General features: G+C 44.9%; 1 pseudogene; it reads right to left on the bottom strand.

Moving 5' to 3' along the window:
- Window positions 1–5,562: 5,562 nt before the first annotated feature.
- On the bottom strand, window positions 5,563–5,929 carry LOC107977397 (annotated as a pseudogene).
- Between the last annotated feature and the right edge of the window lie 3,385 nt (window positions 5,930–9,314).

Raw genomic sequence — 9,314 nt, 5'->3', positions numbered from 1 at the left:
AAGGCCCAGGGCTTATGCCCGGAATTATCCCTCTTCTTCAATGGCTCTTCTACCTTACTCATTGGAGCAGAGTCTGTCGATCAAACACAAAGCTTGCTGGAGTGGCCGGTTTGATTCTGAGGATCCTGTCTTCATCTTCTGAGACTTAAATTACACATAGGCCACCATCTTCAACAAGCATAACATTCTGGGGCTCCAATCTCAGACGCCCCCAGTCCTCACTCTTGCTAAGTAACTGATTTAACTCCTGATCCATTTACCTCACCCTTACTTTGGATTTGAAGAGAAATCTGGGTGCTCATTTCTGCTAAGTGCATTGAAAAAATGGGAGTGTGGATTAGGGATCCTCTAGGCCACAGGAAGTGCCCCAGGCCAGACAGCTGAAGGTTTGCTAATTCAAGGTCTATTTGACATACTTTAGAGTCTGGCTTCTTAAGATCTATGGAAACTTTATAATTAAAATGAGCAAACAGAAGCCACCAGTACATGTCACTCTCAGGGATTTGGTTTAGATGATGAGCCATGATTGATTTAAATACAGGATGCCAGGTCCCCTACTGGATGCTTTATGTGAGCTCAAATTAGCGAAGCATAAGCAAGTGTTTGGAGAGGTCTCTTAGGAAAAGTTGTCTGCACTATTTAAGGTCTATGAGCATGTAATCAGTTAGGGAGAGAGGAAAACACAGAGTTAAGACCTTTGTGCCCTGAGCAAACACCACCTAGGTAATTTGAGGGATGAGTGACTCACAGAGCAGAGAGCATGGAGAACCACAGGCTCTGAGAGCAGGCAGGTTATACAGTGAGGTGTAGGGAACATCTGGGCTGGGTGCTTCTCATAGACTTTATAAAGTGAGGATCTCCACTGAAGATGACCGTGAGCAGAGGAGATGAGCCCAATTGGAGAGACTGAAGGTAGATCAACTAGTAGGGAAGGGAGCATCATGTATAATTCTTCCTTGGATTCATTTCCTTGTGATTTGTTAAGGGAGGCTACATGGACAGTTTTGGTCACTGACATGGGAACAAATATATGTTCCTTGTGACCTAGCCTGAAGGAAACTCCTCAAGGGATAGGTATAGACAACGACTTTCAGACTAGAACCTTCGGAAGTAACAGCAAGAACTGCCTAACCAATTGTCAAAACCAACGTGCATCTATCTACACAGTAAATCGAGCAATCAGCAGAGTGGGAAGAGGAAGCAGAATGAGAGAAAAGCTTTGCTAAACAGCAAGAAGATGATAGCTAGAGTACACAAAGAACTCCAAAAATTAAATAGCAAAAAAGAAACAATGCAATCAATAAATGATAGAAATTAACAGACATGCTTCCAATGAAGAAATGCAAATGGCCAATAAACACATAAGAAATGTACAATATCTTTAGACACTAGGGAAGTGCAAATCAAAACTACATTGCAATTCCATCTCACCAAGTCCGGAAAACCATGACTGTCATTAAAAAAACAAATAAGTATTGGCAACAGTCTGGGGATAAAGGAACCCGTGTTTACAGCTGGAGGTGTTGTAAATTAGCCTAGCCACTATCAAAATCAGGATGGAGACTCTCATCAAAACAAACAAACAAACAAACAGAGCTATTGTTGGATCCCACCATGCATTTGCAGGGTCATACCCCCAAAGAGTAAAAGACATCTTATTCTAGAAATACCTGCACCCCATGTTTCTGGAACCCTGTTAAACATAGCCAAATTATGCAATCAGTTTAAGTATCTGTCAATGGATGAATAGATAAGGAAAATGTGTGTGTACACAGTGGAGTTTTATTCAGCCATAAAAGACAATAAAATTACATCGATTGCAGGAAAATAGATGGAACTGGAGATCATCATGAAATGAAATAAACCAGATTCAGAAAAAAAAAAGCAAATTAACAAGTCTTGTCTGTTTTCTATCAGATGTGGCAAGACAGGAAACTAAAAGGGAAATACTATCAATGTTGAGAAGGGACAGCAAGGACAGTGGGAGGAGAGATGAGGCTGAGTACTATCGAAGCACCTTGCATGCATATATGGAAACATCATAAAAAGCCCTTGCTTTGTGCAACTAATATACACTACTATACAGAACAGACCCCAGAGACAAGCAACTTCCCATTTCCACTGAGAAGGCTGCTCTCTCACATGAAGGAGCTACAAGCCCTTGGTGCCTCCATTAACTGTGGTCTCTGGTGGCTGTGGGTAGCACCTCTGCCCTGAGCCCTGGCAGGTGCACAGGTGCCTCCTGTTGCTCCATGTTCTTCTGCTCCACGGCTTCCCGGTGTTAGTGACTGAATGGAGCTGGGATTGGTCGATGGGAGGAATGATCGAATGGTTCCCACAGATTTTCCCTGCTACCCTTCTCTGCCTCTGCCAGGAGTAAGAAGAGGAAGGGGATGAGGAGGAAGTTGCACTTTGTTTTCTTTTACAGTCCTACATTCATGCTGCTGAGTTTCTTGTAGGCCTTTCTCATCCATCAGCAGCCAGGCATCTCTCAAATCAAGTATCTGCAAGCCCTCCCAGGAACAGATTCCTGCTGCCTGTCCTCCATCGCCGGATAGCCATCCATCAGTTGGCTGAGAGGCTGTTATTAATAATGGGTGGGAAACTGTCTGGTCCGCTGCTCCTTCATTGTTATTGCCCTTAACTATTACTTAAAGAAGAAACATAGTCAATGTGTTTAATCTATGGTTTTCTCTGAGCATTTTGGTAACAATTCATTTTAAGTATTTGCAATATCCACAGCCTGGCTACAGTAAATCTGCAGTTTAGCACAGCCAGGTCTCCAATCCGAACAGCTAAATAGAACACATGCATCCCTGTTTTGTTTCATGGCTAACATGCAGGAAGGCTACCTCTGGGGAGACATGCTGCTGTGTTATACACTCATTTCACCAGCCTTGAATGTACTTGTTTCTGTCAGTAACATGGTATGTGTCTGCATTCTGCACCCAGCCATTTGTGAGATATTGGCGGAAATGTCTAAACGCATCTGATTCCTTATGCTGAGCCCGCAGATCTCTGTTATATGCACTTCTGAGTGTTTGATTTTGGTCAAAATGGTCCTGATACACCCAGAGTTCTTGGAGGCAGCTTCTAACTTGACAGTCACTTGACAGTACTCCTCAAGGCTACTGACCTACTGTAACTTGGGTAGACCAGTCAGCAGAATGAAATACACCAGGAGATGGCAGGACAGACCTAGATCCAATGAGCTAACTGTCACTCTGTTGTCTTCATTAAGCTGTACATTTTCTTAGCAAATTCTTTATATTGCAAAGCACAGAAGCAAACTAGCCTGGTCCTCATACCCTTTGGCCTTCATAGACATAATCAGTTTTTAGGAATCAAGAAGTGATTTTGTGGCTCCAGAATGTTCTGCCAAGTCATTCAGTTTTTAGCCAGTGGTTTCTGTATGCATTGTTTTGAGACAGTCTTACTGAATCAAAATCCTCCTGCTGTAACTTCCCAGAGTGTGAGGATTGAAGGTGTGGTGGGGGCATTGAACAACACTTGCTTCCAACCTGTTAACTCTTTTGGAGGGAGATCTAGCAGATGTGACCTTGTTTGAGGAAATATGTCACAGGGTGAACCTAAAGCTTTATGCCATTCCAAGCTCAATCTTTCTGCTTTGTGCTTGAAGTTCAAGATGTAAGCTCTTTTCTGCTGTTCCAAGCACCCATGTCTATTGCCCAATGCTAACACTCTGACATCATGGACTCTAGCCCTCTGGAGCCATAAGCCCAAATAAGCTTTCTTCTATAAATGACGTCAGTTGTGGAGTATTTTCAGAGAAATAGAAAAGAAATAACAACACACCCAGCCATCACACCCAGCTCACTGGTCTCCCTACTTCAACCTGGCCAGAGCTCTGGTCTTGTATATAATGGACTCCATTATGTACTCCAGGGTCTTGTGCATAATAGACAGGTGCTCCACCCCAGTCTTCTAAGTGTTTGAGTGACTTCTAGATTGCATTATGTAACAAATTACTTCTATCATCTTTTGGGGGATGGTAGTGATTGTGGGCTGGGAAGACTGCAGGATAAGGGGATCCAGGCATCAGCAAGCATATCCTAGTAAGTCACATCTGGGCATGTCCAGTCCTCAAGGTACTTTGGTATTTGAAATCTACAATTATCTGACTAAGCTAGTTGAGGCCCAGAGTTAAATCCTTGCTCATTACGTTGGTGATACCTGAACCCAGAGCCAGGGCCTTTGGCACCTTCCTGACTGCTGCTCAGGTATATGAAGCAGTAAACCAGCTGGGCAATGGGCCTCTTGGAAGATGCTATTGGGATCCTTAGGACACCTTTGGATCCCTCCTTAGACACCATTGCCCTCACAAGGCAACACCTACAGCCTGTTGAGGGAGTTCCTGGGGCCTAGGAGGCATGTCCATGTCTGCTTCACCCTCAGAGGCACCTCAGTGTTTTCTTGGTTTCCATGCCCACCCCCTCTTTAGGTCTGTAGCTGAGGACTGTCTGAGCAGGGTTTGCCTCCAGACAGCACAAGCCCTGAGGTATAACTGATGCTTCACAATTGTCCCCTGGGGCATCTTTCAAGTTTCTGACTTGTCCTCACATCCCTCCTGATTTTTCCTTTGTGGATTAGTCACCCGTGTACAAATGGGCACCTGGTTGGTTTCTGAAGGCCCTACTCTAGGGTAAGCCCCCTGTGCTTGCTCTGGGTGCCTCAAAGCCTGCCAGGTGGCTAATGAGATTAGCTTCCCAAGCACAACTCCAGATGGCCTCTGATAGATTGTCCAGTTGATTTAAAAATTGTGCTAGCGATTCTAAAATGCTAGACTGCCTAGATCAAGCAAGCCACAAATGTATTTCTTTTTCATTGTGGTCCTGGCTTTCTGTTGAGGACTGCAATCCTAGAATTTTGAATTCTGAATCAGAGGAACCCTCAAGGCACAGGCAGAGGGTGTTATCTCATAGGTAGATAGTTCAGTTTTCTTTCAGTCTGTGATTCTGTTGGTCACATGCTAAGGCCAGGTGGTCATTAGTGCATGAGCCTGGTGGAGCTGCCATCTTGTGTTCTGGATGCTCTGTTAAACTCCGCCTCTCATCGGCTCTTGGAGGTTCAGATTGTAGGGCTACCTCTGTTAGGCTTTTATGACCTCTATTTTAGTTGAGTTTGGTTAATGGGTAGTCTGGCCAGACAGAAATAAGAGAGGAGACATTCATTTTCCTTGCCATCTCAATGAGGCAATGGTTGTGTTTTCATTTTTTTTTGGTGGTCTCTTCTTCAGTGGCATGTCCCCTCCCTTAAAGCTCAAACAGTAACATATTGCTAGCCCCAGCTACTTCTCTCTTTAACCCTCTCTACCTCATGCAAGTAGTCCATTTCATTAAAATCCTTTCAGAACTCATTGAGTGTGCCAAGGCCTCTAACTATGCTCTGCTCATAGATGACAAAGTCCTTCTGGGAGGACCCCCACCTCCACAGCCTCCTTTCTCCTTCTGTCTCTCCCTCTACCAATATTCTTCCTCATGGTTCAAGTCCCAAGTCTCTCTCTCTCTCTCTCTCTCTCTCTCTCTCTCTCTCTCTCTCTCTGTATCACAAAGGTTTATTTAGCAAAAAGTTTCTTATGAAAATGTACATGACCCAATTATACACCCCAGTCAAACAGTCCTTTGGGGAAGGATGTGAACTCCTCTGCTGAGCAGCCATTGTTTAGACTCTTTCCAAGACTTCTAACATGATGATGCTGTTTCCTCGTATGACTACCATGCCGATGTTATTCTGTTGTCCACTAGTTGCCATCTTCACACACTCATCAATCACAAGATTCATAAAGGGATCAAAGCCCCATAGTATTCCTTATACGTGTCTGCCAACACTTAACTTCAATGATAACTTCTTGTCCATAAATTTCTTCAGTTCGGGAGGGTGGGCCTTGCTCATGGTGACTCTTTGGCGGGCTCGGCACAATGGTCCTCAGTCTCGTCCATGAAAGGTCAGTTTCCTGAGCTTCTGATTTGGCTCCTCTGCACACTGAGTGACCTTGTTGGCTATTGACAACTTGGAAAGGCTAGGACATTGGAACAATCTGAGAAAGGGACAGCATTCAGTCCTCTGAGCTTCCTTTTCAGCATGGATGGGTGTTAGGTAGCTGCATCTGTGTGCTAAATCTCTCCATTCAGGGAGTCTGCTCTTCACACATACAGGGTCGTGGCTCCCCACCTTCATATAACTAGAGTAGGGTCAGGTCTGGTGGCACAGCTTTCAATCTCATTTACTGATGAAGTTGAGAGGGGAGAATCACCGCCTATAGTGAGTTCTGGCCTGGCCTGAGTAACTTAGGAAGACTTATCTGAAACAAATCTAAACCCAAACCCAAAACCAAACTCCAAAATAAGCAATGAATAAAATCCGAGAACAATTGTTAGGATGGTGGCTCAGACAAAACACTTGCTGAGTATCCACAAAGCCCTTGATCCGTCCCTTACGTTGAATAAACAAATAAACAGACCAGATTCAAGGCCTTGTTCTCCACACTGGGATATGTCTGGTGCCTTCCCAGCTTCTCCCAGGGCCCTAGGTCCTCATCCTTGCTGTAGTCTGTCTCCTATTATGTGTCTCAGGTCAATTTCCTTCCAGCTTCGATCACCCCAAATATTATTTTGTTTCCTGAAGCCTTGCTAATAAGAAACCAAGACAGTCCATGCTAGGTAATATCAGCTTGTCACAGAATGGTATGGACTTGGCATTTCATCAACTTGCACAGCCCTATAGTGCTCATTACAGTTTTAATGTGAAATGTCCCCTGTAGGCTTAGACATTTGAATACCTGTTCTCCTGGTGGTGCAATTTGGGAAGGCTGTGGAACTCTTGGAAGGCGGAGGTTAGGTGGCAGATGTAGGCCACGAGGAGAGGGCCATGACGGTTATTATCCCCCCCCACTACTCCAGTCTAGCTTGCTGCTTTCTTGTCAACCTGGATGGAAACTGCTGCCCTCCCTCACAATCTTGCTACCACACGTTCCTCTCCTGCAGCCATGCCAACCCATCAAAGTGAACTGAAATCTTCTGCAACCATGAGCCAAGATAAATCTTCCCTCCTTTGCCAAATGCTTTGTCACCCTGAGTGTTCTTTGTTCCCCAAAGCATTGCTAACAAGCGACTGAGAGGCTCCACACTGACTTGGAACACCAGGTAGTTAATATAAACAGAACGGATGCTGCCTTGTAATGGGCATTGCATCATCTACTGAAGCCCTGTATTTCCTTCCCACATCTGTTATGGGGAATATCTTCCTGGCCTCTTGCTTGCGAGGCTGACCCACACTGTGTGTGTACTGAAGCCAGCCTTTCCCTCCCTTGCTCCCTTCTCTTCCCCCATCCCAAGGCCTCTTCAAACAAACAAGATAAAAATGCCAGTGTCAACAGAGCTGATCTCTCACTCCTTCCCACTGTGCTCAGGCTTGTATTTTCACACGCACAAAGAGATTCTCTGAAGCATTTTTATAAACCAAAAGGCTACTTCTATCTACCCCAAGAAGACCTTGGCCTGAGAGTGATACAGCTGCATGGGTCAGTATTTTAAAAATAGCATCTTCTCTTCTTGTTATTCAACAAGGTTGGGCTGCTGGGTTGGCCCTCAGGGTCAACTGCCTACTCTGAACTTTGCTAGATGTTTCTTCTATCCTCCTTAGCGAGTGCATAGCCTGCCTCTGGGCACAGATAGAACTACAGATGGCTGTTTTGTACTATGCCACATGCCAGGTCTGCTTGATATCAGCACTGTAGTGGTAGCATCAGACAAGCCATCAGAGTCCCACTTAGACAGGCAGCTGTTTTGCTAGTTTGGTCTTCTTTGAGCTATGAATTTGGTCAGCTACACAAGGTACAGCCTGTGTGTATGAGAGGGACTGCCTTCTACCACAGGGGTAGTTCTGGGGTTGTCCCTCTCAGTTCCCCAGTGGATTGAAGCCAGTTGCCCATATGGTGCCCAATTCAAAGTACAATATTCTATAGTCTTTCTTGGGCTCCTTCTCTTCTATTGTCCATCTTTTATTTCCTGTACCTGTCTCTGTCTTGTATATTGTTTTGAAAAAAATTCTATTTATTTTTTATATGTGTGTATGTGTTTGTGTTCATGTGGGGTGGGGTGAGGGTAGGGAGGTGTATAAGTGCAATGATTTGTGAGAGGCTATCAGAAGCCAGCTGAGGGGAATCAGTTTTCTCCTTCTACCACATGGGTAAGGAGGATCAAACTCAGGTCATCAGGCTTGGCTGAAAGTGCCTTTGTTTGCTGAGCCGTTTTGCCTGCCTAGGTATTCCTTTATTTATTTAGCTTTCTTTCTTACTTTACTTATTTTTAATTAATTGATTTATTTATTTTATAACCCAACTGCAGCTTTCCCTCCCTTCTTTCTCTTATTCCCTCCTCCCTTCCATCCTGCCCTCCCAAGTGCACTCCTTCTCTGTTTCTGTCCAGAAAGGGGAAGACCATCCATTGGTATCAGCAAAGCATGGAGTATCAAATTGCTGTAGGTCTAAGCACCTTTCCTTGTATTAAGGCCGGGCAAGGCAATCCAGTATGAGGAATAGGTTCCCACGAGCCAGACAGAGCATTAGGGATAGCCCCTGCTCCCATTATTAGGAGTTCCACAAATAGACCAAGCTACACAACTGTCACATATATGTAGAGGGCTTAGGTCAGTCCCATACAGGCTCTCTGGCTCTTGGTTCAGATTCTGTGAATTCCTGTGATCCAGGTTAGTTGTTTCTGTGGGTTTTCTTGTGATCTTACAATCTTTCCTCCCTCTGTTTGGGTGTGAGATACTCCTTTAAGGGACCTAACAGAGCAGATTCTCAGTGGCCTTGAGTTCAGCCACCTTCAATGATAATTTGTAGGGCTAAGTAGGGAGCTGCCAGTTGCCACTGGGCTTTACAACTGTCCACAGAGCTTTGCTGGTCTTTTCTTCCATCCTCACTCCTGCTTCTTTGGGACAAGCATCAGTGTGATGGATCTGCCCATATATCTCCTCACTCATCTGGAGCATGGCATTAGACATCACGACTCTGGAAGCTTGGTTCATCTGGGGAAAGCCTTTCCCAGCCTGAGAAAACATAAAGTTCTCCCGGTGTGACAAGGAGCAAATGACTCCAGTGTTACAGTACTGCCCCCAAACTCAGATAGAACCAAGGTCTGAGGTGTCCCATCATTTCAAACAGAGGCATTCAGAGAGGCATTACTCACTGGGCATTGCCCAGTTCTGGCTGCTTAGGATCTGTGGGGGCAAAGCCAATGTTTTGACAGGGAAATGAGGGCCCAGAGCCAGAATAACTATAAAACTCTGCC

This window comes from Cricetulus griseus, chromosome 6, assembly GCF_003668045.3.
Source record: "Cricetulus griseus strain 17A/GY chromosome 6, alternate assembly CriGri-PICRH-1.0, whole genome shotgun sequence".
NCBI classification, from domain to species: Eukaryota; Metazoa; Chordata; class Mammalia; order Rodentia; family Cricetidae; genus Cricetulus; species Cricetulus griseus.
This window is presented reverse-complemented; position numbering and strand designations above follow the sequence as displayed.